This window comes from Sciurus vulgaris (assembly GCF_902686455.1).
Source record: "Sciurus vulgaris genome assembly, chromosome: 12".
NCBI classification, from domain to species: Eukaryota; Metazoa; Chordata; class Mammalia; order Rodentia; family Sciuridae; genus Sciurus; species Sciurus vulgaris.
Window position 1 is genome coordinate 34,129,234 of NC_136473.1, and position 17,300 is coordinate 34,146,533.

At 38.7% G+C, this 17,300-nt stretch overlaps 1 pseudogene across 1 annotated transcript; it reads left to right on the plus strand.

Annotated features, from left to right (window-relative positions):
- Positions 1-1,829: 1,829 nt before the first annotated feature.
- On the plus strand, positions 1,830-2,499 carry LOC306642439 (spliceosome-associated protein CWC15 homolog; annotated as a pseudogene). Its single transcript has one exon. The product of its transcript is annotated as a spliceosome-associated protein CWC15 homolog (transcript).
- The last annotated feature ends 14,801 nt before the right edge of the window (positions 2,500-17,300 follow it).

Here is a 17,300-nt window from a genome sequence, read left to right on the forward strand (position 1 = left end):
CAATGCCATGAAAAGATAGAATTTTAAGATCAATAAAATGGAATTAATTAAACTTGGGAAAACTTGTATTTATTTATTCTTACAAAATACTTAGAAAAAAATTACCTAAAATGCAGATCTCTATAAAGAGGGAAAGTAGAAATATAAAATCTAATCCAAAATCTTACAAGAAACATTTCAGGAACTAGAAAGAATCCTACTAATCCAAACCTTGACCTAATATGTCATACACAGGACTTTTATCTTTTCCTCATCCTGTAACTTTACTATCATAGATGCAACTTGAATTCAGGCATAATTCAAAACATGTGGAAGGAGGTTGGAATCCTGAGATTTCTAGTAGTGCACTAAAGCAAGTTAAAAAGGCAGGTGGAGGAGCTGGACAGTATTCTGAAGGTGACTGTGCCCAGATGGGCACAAACTAATCTCAGAAATACAAAGGCAAATCCTTAGTTATAATAGGAACATGAAGTTTTATCCAAGACAGAAGTTAACCAGCAGTTCAATACCATTCCTATCATTATGCCAAATTCCACCACTTTCATTGCAGACATAAACATGCAATTACCATAAAACAATTCAAAGATGCTAAGAAAGGCCTGCATAGAAAATTAGAGAAATAATGTACATTAGAGAAAAATTCTACTATGCTTCATCTTCATGTTTTGCAATGTGACAAGGGTCATGATAACTGTCATTGCAGATGCCTGGAAATCAAGAAGGAGCCTGATGGGTGTGTGGTATGCAAGTAACCAAAGAACTATATACCCAGAGAAACTTCTGGATAAGTTTCAGTAGCTCAGGAAATTGCTGTAACAGAGAATAATGGATGGAAGAGCAATTGGGAACTTAGAGACACATGTAAAACCTGTCAGCCTTCATCTTTTCTGCATTTCCAACATCAAAGAAAATGTGAAATTTACAAGTAATCCAAAATTTTATTTTCCTTCTTACCTTGGAAGACCAGAAGGTAAATGGTTGCTTTTACACTGCCTTTTCTTGTCCATGAATAGAAGGCTTTTGTCTTCCTTAAGTACTTTCAAGTTGTGATGTGGCAGAGTCAGATGGCTGGCCCCATCTTATGTGGCTCCCACTCCACCTAAGAAAGCAATGAGAACTAGGTCCAACAGCATCACAGGAACAGCAGAAATTACAATGTGTGGGTTGTACTATACTTAAATACAAGTGTACACATAATTAACTAAGCTGCCATCTTTATAATACACAAGGAAAAGGAAATACACCTATATACTTTATATGTCTTTCCCTAAATTTTCTGAAAGGTTGTGAAATTTTGTAAAAACTGAGTTTACTCTATTTGCTCCAATCCATTTCTTCCTTTTCCACTGGATAAAATATATATATATATATATATATATATATATATATATATGTTCAGAGAAGAGAATTCTGGGGATAAAGAGTAGCAAGAATGTCAGTGTGATTTCTGGAGGTTAGTACATCAGATCTGGGTCAAAGTGAGTTGCAGAAGGACAGCATCTTATCTTTCTTATGCAGGTGGGACTGGAAAGGAAAGCCTGGTTGGAGTAGGTCGTGGGTGGAGGAGCTCAGGAACTCTTAGGATGCCATGAAGAAAGCCACGCTAAAGGAGATTTGCCTATAGCTTAAGTGGGTCTGGGTACTTCCAACACCAAATCCTGCACTGATGCAGAGACAGTGAGTCCCTGGTGACAGTCCAAGAGCACACTCCCGGGATACTGAATCAAGAGATGTGGGAAATGCAGAGGCACCCAGCAACCTGAAACCCTGTTTCTCCCTCTCTGGACATAGCCTTTGCCCTTTATGAAACTCAAGAGAGAGCATAAAAGATGACGGCAGCCAGTCCAACTTTTGAACCTGCAAGAGGTGGAAGTGGAAAAGTAGAAGGTGATTTGAGCCAACTTTCAAAGCTCTATTCAAGCAGAGATCTTCCCACTCACACAAAGAAAAAATACAGACAGACTACTCAGGATGCCCCTAAAGAGGTTCCTAACCTGACTTCAGAAGGGAGTTGGAAGAAAGAGAGTTGCTCCAAGAGAAAAAAACAGGGGTCACCCATCCTTAAAACATACAACCTCATCTTGAGAGTCAAAGAAGCCTTCATTAGACCAGATTCCTGCTGCCAACCTCGATGCAGATGATACTCTAACAGATGAGGAAGATGAAGATTTTGGAGAGTGATGATGATGATACTGCAGTTCTTTCAAAACTGGGAAAAAAATTTTTAAAAAGGGCAGAGGAGCAGGCCAGGAAGGAACACGAGCAAAAAGCTGAAGAGAGAATTCATATGGAGAACATTCTGAGTGGAAACCCTTTTCTTAATCTCACTGGTCCATCCCAGCTTCAGGCCAACTTCAAAGTTAAAAGAAGGTGGGCTGTTGATGTTGGGTTCAAGAACTGCTCAAAAGGTGTAGATGACCAAAAGAAAGACAAAAGATTTATAAAGATACCCTGCTATCTGAATTTCACAAAAAGTTCATAGAAAAACATATTAAGTAGTACAGTTTTATGTCCTTAAACACTGTAAAATGTTTAAAAAAATGTATACCCAACAAAATTTTACCTTTAAACTCAATATTTATCAAGTTTTAATATTTAGGTGGATTTTATCAACTGTATATTCATATTCAATGAAACAATATTATTATCATTAATAATTAATACTAAAAGAAAAACTTCTTCAAATTAGAAACTAATACAAAATATGTAAATGTATATAAACATTTTGTTGCAAAGAAGTATGTTGAGAAGGAAAAATCTTCCAGTCCCTAAAATATAATACCTTGGGTTAAAATTCTCTAATGAGAGTGTAACTGAAATGAGAAGGAGGAATCATACACAGGCTTTTTTATTTTTTATATTTTTACTGTTAAACAAGATACAGTCAAATATTTTAAAAATAAATTTAGGTGAGAATTAAATCACAACAGCATTTTCAATTGGATACTTTGAAAGGAGTGGTGGTACCATTTTAAAATGTCACCCCTTTAGAACACTGACAGTTATCTTCCATGAACCTATCTAAATTAAACAGAAAAATTCCTGCCCACCTTTCATGTTCAAAAGATGTACACGTTTACAAAATTACAACATGGAATATCTAACCAAGCCAACTGAAGACCACTGAACTATTTTATTTATTTGCATTACATAGGCTCTAATCTCACAGAAAAAAAATGTATAAAGGCAACAACTGGAGGAAGATACTGCCTCACTCTCACCATGGGACTGTAATCCTCAGTAATTTCTTTATAGTGTAACATACCTTAAAAACTTGAGGGTCTGGGGATGTGGCTCAATGGTAGAGCACTAGACTAGTAATCTTGAGGTCTTGTTTGATCCTCAGCAACACATAAAAATAAAATAAAGGTACAGTGCCCACCAACAACTGAAAAATATATGTTACATTTTTTAAAACTTCAATGTTTTTCAAAGGACTGAACCTTCTAATTATTGAAAAAAATCTAATATTTTAATTCTATTTAACATAGCTTAACACCACACCTTTATCAATACTGTATTTAAAGGAATTTAAAGGCAATTTTCAGAGAGTCTTTGAACTTATCACAACTGTATATATCTTTATCAATTCTTATTAATATAATGAATATTTGTGACTTTTATTACAATCTAGATTTCTTACTCAGATACTGAGCTCTCTGTTAATAAAGAGAGTGACCACCAGATATACCTCTTGTCCTGCCATTCAGACTGTTTCTTGTTGCCCAGGAGACTGGGTCTGGGTTGAGACAATCTACTTATGAAACTCTTAGCATCTCTAGTCTTCAAAGGGACCATGCATGAACAGAGACAACACTGTTTCATAGTGAACAGTTCTGTGGAAACTAAAAAATGTCAATTTTCACTCTTACCATGTTTCATTCTTTGGACTGTTTTTCAAGTGAATTAAAAGAGCAACACAAATAGGATAGCTTAAGAGTAAATGGCCATACTTTTTGACAGAAGACAATACAGCTGGAAATAAAAACAGCCAAAATAACAATAAACACTGACTTAAGAATATTCTCTATTTTTTCCATTTAATCTCATTTATTCTTCTTTCCTTCCATCCCCTAAAGATTATATTCACCTTATTCTTCTAACTTATGTCCATGAGGGAGAGCACTTCACAAACATACCTCCTTTAATCCAGCTCCAAAAAAGAAAAGAGAAAAAAGAGAACCCTACCAAAAAAACTGTAAGAAAAAAATGTGAATAAGCAAATTCTATTATTACATAAAACTGTATTGATGGAGAGACACCCCAGTTCAACTAAACTCTCTATTCTTAGCTTACTACTAAATCTGCCTTAGGCTTTAAGAGTTCATAAAAGCTATCATGAATGCTGTTCTAGAAAATAGAAAATGTAGTCCATTTCTTTTCACCTTATAGGTTACACCTTGACCTAATGTTTTTATTTATAATTCTTGTGCTTGCTGTAAAACCTTGTTAAGGTTTGCGGAAGATGGCAGTATATAGGTTGATATTGCAAAAGGTGGTAAGGTTTATCAGGGTTTATCAATTACAGAACAGTATCCTCTAGAGGGATATAAAGCACTGCTAAGTCCTTTGAGGTTTAAGCAGTTGCTAGTAGTACTCTGGCAAATAGTCTTGTTAACTGAATATTTATGTTTATGGTTAAGCACAGTGGGGTATCTAATCCCAGTTTGGGTGTTAGCTATAGTGAGGAGCTATAGTCAGGAGTTCTAAGACTACTTTCGTATGTTACTTTTATTATGACTAAGACTTTCTATGGCTTAGAGCTTAGTCTTATTCAATGATTATCTTAATCACACTTTACACCACATTATATTAACTAGGGTTAATTATATGACTGCAGTGGCAGGTGCAAAATTTACCAGTCCTGTTTAGTATAACTTAGTCTAACTTTCATTTATATGTTAATTTTAATCATTGCTGTGTGTGTTAGCAATCACTGGGGTGTGATTGAGAAAAGCCTTTTGAGCTACTTATTATTAGTGAACTTGATACCTGCACCATTGTATCATATCTTTATATACAGGGCATTCTCACTGGGGCAGAGATGCTTGCATGTGTAAGTTTATTATAAGCTAAGAAAAAGGCCAAGACCAAACCTTTGTGTTTATGGAGTATAAATATTATCTAAGCATTTTCAGTACTTTGCTATGTTTAAACTACATCAACTGATTACAAATTTATGTAACTGCTTGTTGATTTGAAATAGACACATATTATATAGAATGTGCAAAATAAAGTATTATGTAAGTAATATGTTAATTAGTAAGGGTATAGGAAGAGTTCTAGTTGCTTGTGTTTGTTAGTGGGGCTTTAGTATTAAAAAGATTAAATTTTAATATGTTAACATGGGCATTCTGGGATAATAGTTAATAAATTTTAGATCATGTAAGAACAACATTATCTAGAGTTAAGAGATAAAGGGGCCAAACATTATGTAGGTAATATGAAGGGTTCTTGTGAAATTCTGTATTTTTTTTTGTCCATCAAGCATAAATATATTAACACCCTATGGTTAATATGCTAGATGAGAATACTGACTAATAGATCCAGCTACAATTGAATTGACTGCGTTGGGGCCTCTGACAGCCAATGGTGAGTGGAAGCATACCTAAAAAATATAAACCACTAAAAGAATGAGAGGGCAGTTATGTTGGATCACAGGCAAATATGACACTAGTCCATTATGATGTCTTATTTAAGGGGAATTTGTGAGCGAGTTACAAGTTATGGCCCTGAGGTAGAAACCAGATGTCAGATAAAGTTTCAGATTAGCTACCCCCCAAGTTTCATGTGATCAGAGCAACAAGAGGGACACACATTGGGCCAGTTGATGGTTTCATGGAGGATAGTAGACTAAGAGACCTCCATTGGAAGGGGATATCCACTTGGATTGTGAAAGTGCTGTGACTGAAATGGGGTATGTGCCACCCATGAGTTTTGGACATGCTATGCAGTACTAGAATTTGTGTCAGTGAAGAATCAAAAATTGATATCCTCAAAGAATTAGTGAGATAATTAATATGATGTTTTAAGTACTATGTGAGTATTGATGTGCTTGTTTATATGCATGGGGATGGGTTTTAATGTTGATTAAACATAGAATGTACTAGGTACTTATTAAAAAATTTTAGGAATATATATTATCATTTGTGAGAAAGCATTAGTGCATGCTAATAGAGGTAATTTTGTAAATAGCAGAGTAATTAATAGTGACATAGCAGTCAGGTTTGAGGAACTGGTTGAGTGTTATTGTAGAGAATAGTTTAAGTCAGTTATATCGGCTTTGGGAACTGAAGGTGGAATTTGTCGTTTCTTCCCTGAATTTTGCTCTAAGTAGGTTTAAGACTCCATTTTTTGGTTACAAGATCAAAGGTAATATTTATATTAGGGCTCTTTGTTTAAGGTGCTTGTTTTCAAGTAAGCTGATAGTTGGAAGAATAAGGAGAATAATAGTGAAGTAAAGGATGCATGCTAGCTGGCCAATAATGATAAATGGGTATTCCATGGGTTGGCCTCCAAACACATGTTCATCTGGTGTGATGGCAACAGTGAGAAAGGAACATGTGGTCAACACAGTTCCATGACAGGCACTGCAACACAACCACATAGCACTGTGGCTGGCTCTGTTATCCTTGCTACTAGTCCCTCATATGCTACCATGAGCGCCACAGTAACAGGCACCATACCCTGTCCACCAGTGTCCTTTAACACCTGGATCAGGGCCTCTCCCATGGTAGGCATTCAATTCGTCTTAGATTAATGAAGATTCTATTATAGTCTGGAAGTCTGGGTCCCCCACTGAAAGATTCATATGCTGAAATCCTACACCCCCAGGTGGTAACCTTGAAAGGTGGGGGCTTTGAGAGGGGATTAAGTCTTAAGAGCAAGGACTTCAGAAATGCAACTAAGATCCTTTAATAGAGGCCTTAGAGACACCCTTTCCCTTTCACCATGTGAGGACACACTGAGAAGGTGCCACCTAAGCAGACAAGATGTGCTGGAGTTTTGAAGTTGAACTTCCCAGGCTCCAGAATAAAGAGAATCAAACATTTGTGATTATAAGTTAATAAAGAATATGGGTGAGAAATTCAATAAAGAGTTGCACAGAATGAAAAAGAACCAAACATAAATCTTGGAAATAAAAGACAGAATAAATGAAATAAAATATTCATTTGAATGTCTCTTTGTGAGAATATACCATGCTGTGGACAATCTCAGAGCTGGAAGACAAAGTGCCAGCATTCAACATTCAGATACTGTTTAAGGAGAGAAAATAAATAAACATGATAGATATAACAAGAACTCTGGAACAACAATAAGGGATCAAATTTAAGAATCATTGGAATTAAAGTGGGTTATGAAATACAGCAAATGACAAGGATAACTTTGTCAGGAGATAATAACAGAAAATCTTCCAAACCTTGACAATGAGATGAACATCTAAATACAGAACCCCAAATACATAAGATCAAACAAACAAACAAACAAAATAAAAACTTCTCCATGATGTGTTGTAACTAAAATGTTAAAAGTCAGAATTATTTCTGACTTCTCAGCATGAACTCTAAAATCCAGGAGTGCTTAGAATGATGTGTCTCAAGATGATAACTGTCAAAAAGAGATTGGTATATTCAGCAAAGCTATCCCTCAGAATCAAAAAAGAAATAAAAACCCTCTAACTTAACCAGAAACTAAAAGAATTCATGACTACTAAGCCATCACTACAGAAAATAATTACAAAGACATTCCAAACAATAGAAACTTTCAAAAACTCTAGAGCTCACTAATAAAAAACAAAATCTCATTTGAAGAGTAGTTAAGCAAGTGAGAAACAGGGACAAATTAATTATAAGAAATAAATCAAAATGGCTAGAATTAAGAAACATCTCTCTGTAATAACATTGAATGTAAATTGTCTCAACTCTCCAATTAAAAGATATAGGCTGGTAAAATGGACTAAAAAGCAAAAACTAACTGTGCTATTTGCAAGAGACATACCTTACAGGCAAATAGAGACAAAGGCTGAAAATGAAAGGATAGAAATTGATATACCATTTGAAGAGAATCTGACAACCAACAAAACTAACCATTTTCATTTCCAATAAAGCAGAATTCAAGCCAAAATTAATCAGAAGAGATCAGAAATTTCACTTCAAAATGATACAGGGAACAATCCAGCAAAATGATAAATAATAAATATTGAAATGCCAAACATTGGTCAAACTAATTAAATAAAACAGACAACACTGTGGTTAAAGCCTCAGATAGATCTCATTACAATATTAGGTGATTATAACACACCCCACTTACCAACAGAAAATCATCCACACAGAAACTCAGTAAAGACTCTTCAAACCTAAAAATATTTTAAAAAAGAAATTAACAGGCATCTATACAATATTTCATTCACCAATATTTGAAGATACTTTCTTCTCAGCTGCTCATGAAAGTTTCTCCAAAACAGACCATGTTTTAGGTCACAAAGCAACATTTACCACACATACACACACACAAAAGCTGTAATTTATTACAAAAATTCTGATAAAAATGGAGTAAAGTTAAATTCCAAAAAACCTACAGAAACATTATAAACATACAGAGACTGAACAATACATTTTTGAATAATGAATGGGTGACAGAAGAAATCAGGGGAAAAATTAAAAAGTTCCTGGAATAAAATGAGAATAGTGATACAACATACCAGAATCTCTACTACACTATAAAGCCAGCTGTAACTAGAAAGTTTATATAGCTGTATGCTCATATATAAGAAAATTACAAATGTCAAAAAAATTAAAAATAAAAAACAATGGATCTCAAGGCCCTTGAAAACAAGAGAGACAACAACAACAACAACAACAAAAATATTCCAAAACTGGTAGTTAAAAAGAAGGAAATTTTTTATTAGATTTAAAATCAATGTATTTGAGAATAAAGATACAAATAATCAATGAAACAAAGAGTCGGTTTTTCTAAAAGACAGTCAAGATTGATAAGCCCTAAGCCAAACTAACCAAAAGAAAAAGATACAAGTTAATAAAATTAGAGAAGAAAAAAATCACCACAGACATCACAGAAATCCAGAGGATCATTGGGAACTATTGTGGAAACTTAAACACTTCAACAGATTTTAAAATCTAGAATAAATGGAAAAGTTTCTGGACACATAAGACCTGCCAAAATTGAATAAGGAGGACACAGAAAACTGAAGCACACCAGTAACTAGAAATGAAATAAAAGCAGTAATAAAAAGCCTTCCAATGAAGAAAAGATCAGGACCAGAGAGATTCTCACCTGAATCTTCCAGATCTTTCAAGAAATAATTCTAATGCTCCTCAAATTACTCCATGAAACAGAAAGGGATTGCACACTTTAAATTCATTGTATAAAGTCAGTATCTCACTCCTACCAAAACCAGATAAAGCACATGAAGTAAAGAAAACTACCAACCAACATCCCTAATGAATTCAGAATCAATTATTCTTAATATTCGCAAATTGTATTTAAAAGCAGCATGTTAAGAAGATTGTACATCATGACCAAGTTGTTTTTATCCCAGAGATGGAAGAATAGCTTAAGTTATGCAAATCAAAAAAAATGAACCAGAGGCTGGGCTCATCCCCTTCAAATTCATAATGATGGTGCTGGTCTTGACTGCCTGTCTCAGTAGATAACTTGTGCACTGTATACTCACAATCCCCAACAATCCCCACCCCATCTGAGAGAAGGGCTGCACATGCCTTCCCTCCTTTCTCCTTTGCAGTACAACCCCAGGGTTGTGCAGATCTTCCCCACAGTGCCAGGTGCCTCAGGGGAAACCATCCCACTCCAAGCTGCAGTGAGAATTTTTACTTTCTCCTTTATTATTTTAGGAATGGGCATTTGACCAAACTGTGGTTAATGAGACAAATAGAAATCTCATGCAGAAAGAGGTTCTGGAAACATATTCTTCTCTCCTAGGAAAGGGCTAAGGGAGAAAGTGGACTTTCTTCTTCTGGACACTGTCTTCCCCTGCAGCCATCTCCCTATGAGTTAACAGGTGGACTGACAGTCAGCCAAGAGATGCACAGTGAGGGTTGGAGACTCTGGGTCCACTATCTCTGGATTAACAAACTGCCTTTGGGAGTTTCACGAATGTGACACCAAAAGAGAAGGAAGTCAAAGTGAAGAGTGTGAAGGCCAACAAAGCAATGCTGAAAACCACCTCAGCCACAATAAAGAAGACACCTGTCTTCCAGTGCCTCTGCTGCAGCTCCAGAGGCAATGCTGACATCCTTAGTGGAATCCTCAGAGAAGCAAGCTGGGCCACTAGGCTGCCATCAAGGTTACCCTGAACATTGAATCTGACATACAGAAGATAAAAGACAGCAACACACTGTGATCCTTGTGGATGAGAAGCCTAGTAAGCACCTGATCAAATGGGCTGGAGCTCTGACAGTGACAGGGCCAAGGTCCACACCTAGATGTGGCCTGAAGGAGATAAAGAGCCCTAAGTCCACTAGTTCCTGATTGTGGTGCTTTGGGTGTTGCCAAAAATGCTGGGATCATTTAAATTTAGTCTAGCTGGCTAGGTCTGAACACATTTTTTACCATAATACATATACACAAACTGCCTGTGTATGAGGAACTTAGAAACAATAGTCTCCCACTAGCCGCCAAAAACAAACCCAGAGTTTGGAGGTGCCATATTCACATTCAGGACTATCTGACTTTTTAGTTTGTTTGTTTTTAAGTATTTTGTTCTTGTGCTCTGTGTGTTGTGTGGTTGTGGTGCTGGAGATCAAACCATAGCCACACATGTGCTGGGCAAATGCTCTACCACTGAACTCCTTGTCCAGTCCCCCAGCTTGTTCTCTTGATGCACACATTCCATGGGGCCACAAAAGGTTTCATAATCAGCAATACATAGAAATATTTTGAGACAAAAATGTTCTCTTTTTGAGAAAAAATTAAAAGTTAAATACTCAAACTTTAAGAAGTGACAACTGATTATCAGAAATCCTTGTAATGGAATGTTAAATCATGGCCAAAATTCTATTAAGAAAGGAATGTACATCATATTTTATTAAATAAAAATTAAACCCAACATAGTAAGTAGTTGACCCTACTTAGCATTAACAAAATACAAATATGCTGTATGCTGCAGTGCACACACACAGAGGTGTATCTGAATGGTGGATTGCAAATTATTTAAATTATCCCACTTTCACATCACAGTATTCTCTTTTAAACTTTTCTATAATGTCTATTAAATATAGAATAGAAAATTTACATTTTAAAAAAATAGCTATTATCTACCTCATGAAAAAAAATACTACCTAAACTGCCAGTGATACTAAAAATAAAAGTCCACTCTAATTTTTACAGTAAAACATCTTTCTCAATTTTGTCTCCACCCTCTCTACTCTCAGCCTGTCCTCATGTGCAATCACCTTCACCAACTAAGGAGGCCTACACGGTGAGTTCTTCATGACTGGCATGGGAGATGTGTTAGGAATGCAGGGCCAGGCAGAAAACAAGCTCAGGGACGCTGACGACACACTTAAGGAATGCTTGCCCATTGATCTCTTCGCCCTAAAGATGAGCTGTGACAAAACACCACATCAGCTTCCAGAATCAGAGTCCCTGACTGGAAACTACAAAGAAACCTGACAGTAAAGGGAATTAGAATGCAAAGTCTAACACGGATAGAATATTAGGAGAGTCAAAAGAAGAATGTGTCAAATGTGAAAGCATTGGGCAAACTGTATTAACAGTTACAGTATTAGCTAACAGGAATTAAAATTCAAAAATTTAAGAAGATTCAAATTACATAACATAAAACAATACCTTTGTTACAGAGTTCTGTGATGAAATTCAGTTCTCTGCTTTCTGCAGGCAGGTGGGGGTCTGAGCAAGCTGCATATCTCTGTAAACGAGAAATGTTGCAGGTCCATGCCTTGAAGTGTTGCAGCAGACACCAGCATCTCACCATCCATTTCTTCTTATGAATATGAAGAATTAACTTCATTGCACTGCATAACACAAAACATAACAGCACTATACCACTGGAACACCAGACTCTCACCATGTTTAGGGGTTTATATAGCCCTTGGTTCATAGCTATTTGTCCAACCTTATGCCAATTATGGCTTGAAAGAAGGGACCAATGATATTGGTCCAATTTTATGCTAATTTGAGCGTGGAAACATAGTAATGCTATTGGTCAGATTTTGAATATTTATAGTAGATTCATTCATAGTGCTTAGTCAACATGTGAATGAATAGGTTGGATGTAGTTCAACTGCAAAGCACATGCCTGGAATTCATGAAGCCCTGGGTTCCATCCCCAGTTCCAAAGAGGAAAAGACAAAAAGGAAGACCCCACAAAAATACAAGAAAAAAGGAGCATGTGTGAATAAGCAATTTTTATCAATACATAAACCTTAGTCAAGACACTGCGTGACTACTCTTCAGTTCGACTTACTTCCTGAGCTCCCACCACCAGAAGGGCGATCATATGCCTGCAGGCTGGGCAATGTGGCAGACAGATGGGTGTCAACTCCTGGCAGGTGATCAGCCATCAGGATGTCTGCAATCCTACCAGCATGTACCAGGGGGATAGCCATCTGCAGTTGCAGCTTATCAACCCATGTACTACAACAAGACCACCAGTGACAAGTAAGTGCCCCGTGCTGTGCTCATGGACCAGAAGCCTGACTCCATGGACTCGGTGCACTTGGCCCCTTTAGGCAGATCTTCAGGCCAGACAACTTGGTCTTTGGTCAGAGTAGTGCTGGGAATGACAGGGCCAAGGGGCACTACACAGAAAGCATGGAGCTGGTGGACTCTCTACTGGTTGTTGTGAGAAAGGAGGCAGAGTGCTCGGCCTTTGGGTATATACCAAAGAGTGACATAATTGGGTGAAATGGAGGTTCCATTCGAAGTTTCCTTAGAAATCTCCACACAGTTTTCCAGAGTGGTAAGAGCATCACTCAAATAGAGTCCAGAAATATGAGACAAGTGATGCTAGAAATGGGTGGCTGAGAAGGCAGGATAGGAGAGGCAGGCAATCACATACATCTCCTCATGCCTTCTTACAGTATGGGTGCATTTGTGAATCTCAACCAAGTTCAATTGAACAGATTGTAGAATATTTCTTCCGGAAAACCAGAGAGAAAATATTGCCAATTTGGGGCCATAGGCCCCTTGCTGCAACTGTTGAACTTTGTTACATTCATTGCAAATGAGGCCTTGACAACCCCTCAATGATCAGGTGTGGATGAGCTCTAATAGTAATTTTTTTCATGGACACCAAAATAGGAATTTCAAAGTGTCTCTGGTTCGTCAGCAGTGTTCTTTCCTCCGGCAGATTGAAGTAGAAAATCTGAGCTGGAAGACCTGAAAATACAAGTGGAAAGCCTCTGTGGTCCCAAAGTCTGTGATATACATACTCCTGTGTATACAGGTTTGGCAAGGTGGCTGGTGAGGAAGCAAGGCAGTAGGGAGGAAAGCAGCTGGATATTGAATCAGAGAGAGAAACAAGGGCCCATCCTTTCAGCCTAGGGGCCATGTTATAGTTCCAATATGGATGGGAAATGACTGCCTCCATTTTCCAAAGCTATGGTGATTCTGGCCAGCAGGTGTCACCCAGGGAGTCTTGCTGGCAAGAGCAATGTCTGAGAAAACAGTGAAGGCTGTGTCCCTGCCCTTTGTCAAAGTCTCTTTGTGATGCTGCTTGAATCCCTTTTCTTCTCAGGGCTTCTGCACTGTCCCAACCTACAAGTAATGTCTGGGGGGCGGGGGGTGGGGCTTGGTCTTCGGAGTCCCACCAAATTTGTGGCCCTTAGAGTTTCCCATGCCTGGCCACCTGCGCTGACCCCACCCTGCCACGCCCACCTTGGAACCTTCCCTACTGCTGTTTCTTGGGTGGATTCACCACGCCCCCTCTACCACCCCACTCTCACCATTCCTGGATCTTTAGGTCTCTAACCCACAGCCCAGCCTGTAATAGCAATGAACCTCATGGAAGGGTGACATTCAAGTTCCTTGCAAGAAGGAGCAGCTCAGGTCCCAGATTACCAGCACAGAAGCTGGGACAGCGCAAGGTCTGGCCCGCATCACTGCTGACAGTCCTGAATGCTGTGCAGCCCTGCAAGCAATGGACGTCCTCAAGGGCCACAAAGTAAAGTGGGTCCCCTCCTCAGTGGTAACACTGCAGCCATGGTGACTGTCATTCCTGAGAGTCCACCCAAGGAGTAGCAGAAGGGAAGGTTCCCGGGGGGGCGGGACAGGGTCAGCTTAGGTGGCCAGGCATGGAAACCTCTAAGGGCTCCAGGTGAGGGCACTCCAGGGACTGCGAGGGAGTCTGTATTCCCTGAAATATGAGACCAGAGCTGATGCAGCTTTGAATGCACTTGGTGCAGCAGGGACTCCTCTGAAGGGTGTGGTCATCCAAAGGCCAGGATTAGCACCCTCCTCCTCTACAGTCTCCAATTAAGTCACCCACAGCAGGGAACAGGTGGGCAGAGTTTCTAAGACTGTCACTATGGTTGTTCTGGTCCTGCACAGACAGAAATTTCTTAAAGTTGGGGACTCTCAGTCTCTAGTACATGGTGAAATTGTTGCAAAGAGAGGATATTTAGGAAGGATGATATGAGGCGTCACCTCACACCCAGCCCCTGCCCTTCCAAGGTACTTTTGACAAGATGACACCTTCCAGGACCACCAATCCCCTCATCCTGCTAGTGTGCGCCTACCGAATGCCATGATGTTGGCAAGGTTGGTGAGGGAATGGAGTAATAAGTAGTATCATTCTGCTATTCAGTGCTTGGTGATCAAAGTCTTGGAGAAACTTAACCTGTCTGTGACAGTCCAGCCCCAGGTGTAGGTTGGAATGGCTACACACATCACCAGCTGCCAGACTTCTGAAGCTACCTCCAGGGCACAAGCATCTGTGGCAAGTATACCCAGACCCAGCCCTGGGATCCCCAGAGAGTCTGATTTCCTGGAGGTCAGAAAGTGTAGCCAGCTCGAGTGATTGACAAGGGATTGGGCTGAGCTACTTCTGATGAGTTGGGGGTCTTGACCTCCAGGCTTCAGTGCCTTTCTCCAACTCCATTTTCCTCACCTGTCCCTGAGAGCCATCATGGCAGGTTTCTTTCCTGGATGGGGTTTGTAAAGATTAAAACACCCTCATTAGTCAACCTCAACTGGAATTCATTGCTGTTTTTCCACAATAGGAAAATTTGCAACCAAAATCACAGAGGTTTCATGCCTTTGGGGAGTCAAAGGCAGCAAAAACAACCAGGACAGGAGCATGAGGAAGGATCATTACCTGCAGCAAGGTAGGTGACCACTGAAAAGCTGCCTAAGCAATGTGTCCTGGAACAAAGGAAGCACGGGGCTGTCATGGGGGACATGTTCAAGTTCCTGCTGGACTCTTATGGTCTGTAGAGAAGGGCACATTCCTTGGCATGGGCAGTCCTAGGCCATGCTTCCTCATACATTGCATGTTTCCAAATGGCAGAGAGCTTTGCACAGTTGGTGCACAACTATAATCCTAGTTCCACCAGAGACTAAGGCAGGATGATCCCAGGTTGGAGACCAGCCTCAGCAAGGGAGTGAGGACTTTAGAAAGATAGTGAGATCTTGCCACAAAAGAAAATAGAACCAAACAGGAAAGTTCAGGGGTTGAAGTTCAGTGCTCAAGTACCTCTGGCTGCTAACCCCAGAACCAAACCAAACCAAACCAAACAAATGGCAGATGGACTTTCTTTAGGCAGAGAATTGAGCATTCTAATGATATACAATGAGCAAACTTTACCTTGGATCATCTAGTGGAAGGTGGGGGATTGAACTAGTTTAAGCTCTTCCTTTCTTTTCCTTTTCTGAAACACCTGGACATCTTTAAGGGAAGTTAGCAGTGATCAGCTACCTGACTGGCAGCACAGGCAGCACAGGTATTTATATGTTACTCCCACAGCACTTGGATTTGCATAGGACAAGCTGGGTTGATATTCCTGATATACTTTCTGGCTCTGACCACTTTTGTTCCTGCTCTGAAGCTTAGGTTTGTTCTCTAGTGTTGTGGTGAGCCAAGCACTTACCATGGGTTACCCCTTGTAGATTCACATCAACAACAGGAACAGGTCAGCCAGTGGCTATCCCATGACAGATATTGCTTGAATGTTTTGGATCCTCCTATGACAGTCCTGTTCAAATGCACTTAGGAGTCTCAAAGTGTTATTGGCAAGTTCCGTTTAGAAGCTAGCCTAAATTTCAGTTCTTGTATTTCCAGGTACATCCATTGAAGCAGCAGGTAGGAACTACAGAACTCCTTGGCTGGACAGCGACAGAAATGATTTCCAATTGTCATAGACAACCTAGCAAAGAAAGCAAGGAGAATGATCAAAGAATCTGAGAAGTCTAATGGCAGATGGCCTGAGCCAAGCCTGTATTTGTGAGTTGGGTGAGGTCAGCAGGAGTAACCTCTTCTGAGCTGCTTGCTGCACCCTGAATAGGTGTCATTCTCCTGCAGGCCCTGCCTTCAGGGTGACAGAATGACCACCAACACATTCTTCATATGACTGAGCTACAACTCTAGTGCTCTCTTATTTTGAAAGTGCAAATGAGTGCTGGGAGCCTCTGTTTAGCCATTTGGGACTCTCTTCCCTTGTTTTTCTTTTTCCTCTTTAAACTGTTGTTTTATTACTATGAAAGAAAGACTAAGGTTTTGAGAGATGATCATTTGCATCTATCATAAATATTTTACTAAATTTCATTCAAAGTTTAAAAATAATGGTTAAGAAAAAAATGCAGTACTATTTAATATTACTCAAAACTAGCTAACAGATACTCATAATATTTAGTTCATTGCAGAAAACTAATATCTTTGCAACAGTAATGGAAATAAGTCACAATAAGATTTAATTATTATCTAAAGTAAGAATTTTCTAAGCAGTATTTTACTATATTAATAGACAGAAGTGCATAATAAGTGCAACTAAGGAGAAGCAAAAAAGCAGAGAAAATCAAAAGTGTCTACATTTCTTTGATTGTTCAAATGGTTGGGCAATGGAAAAGGAAGAAAAATTTCCTAATTTTAACTAGGCAATGTAAAAATATTATCAGTACCATGACTTTGAAAGATGAATACTAAGATGAGATAATTTAGTTATAAAATAAGAAAATTATAATAAAAATATGAAAATATGTAGACTCTAATTAAATCATTAATCATTTTCATTGTCTCATGTATCCTGGCAATATGTGCTTCATTCTAGAATACATGGCTGTTGAATCATTGCTATTACATTAAG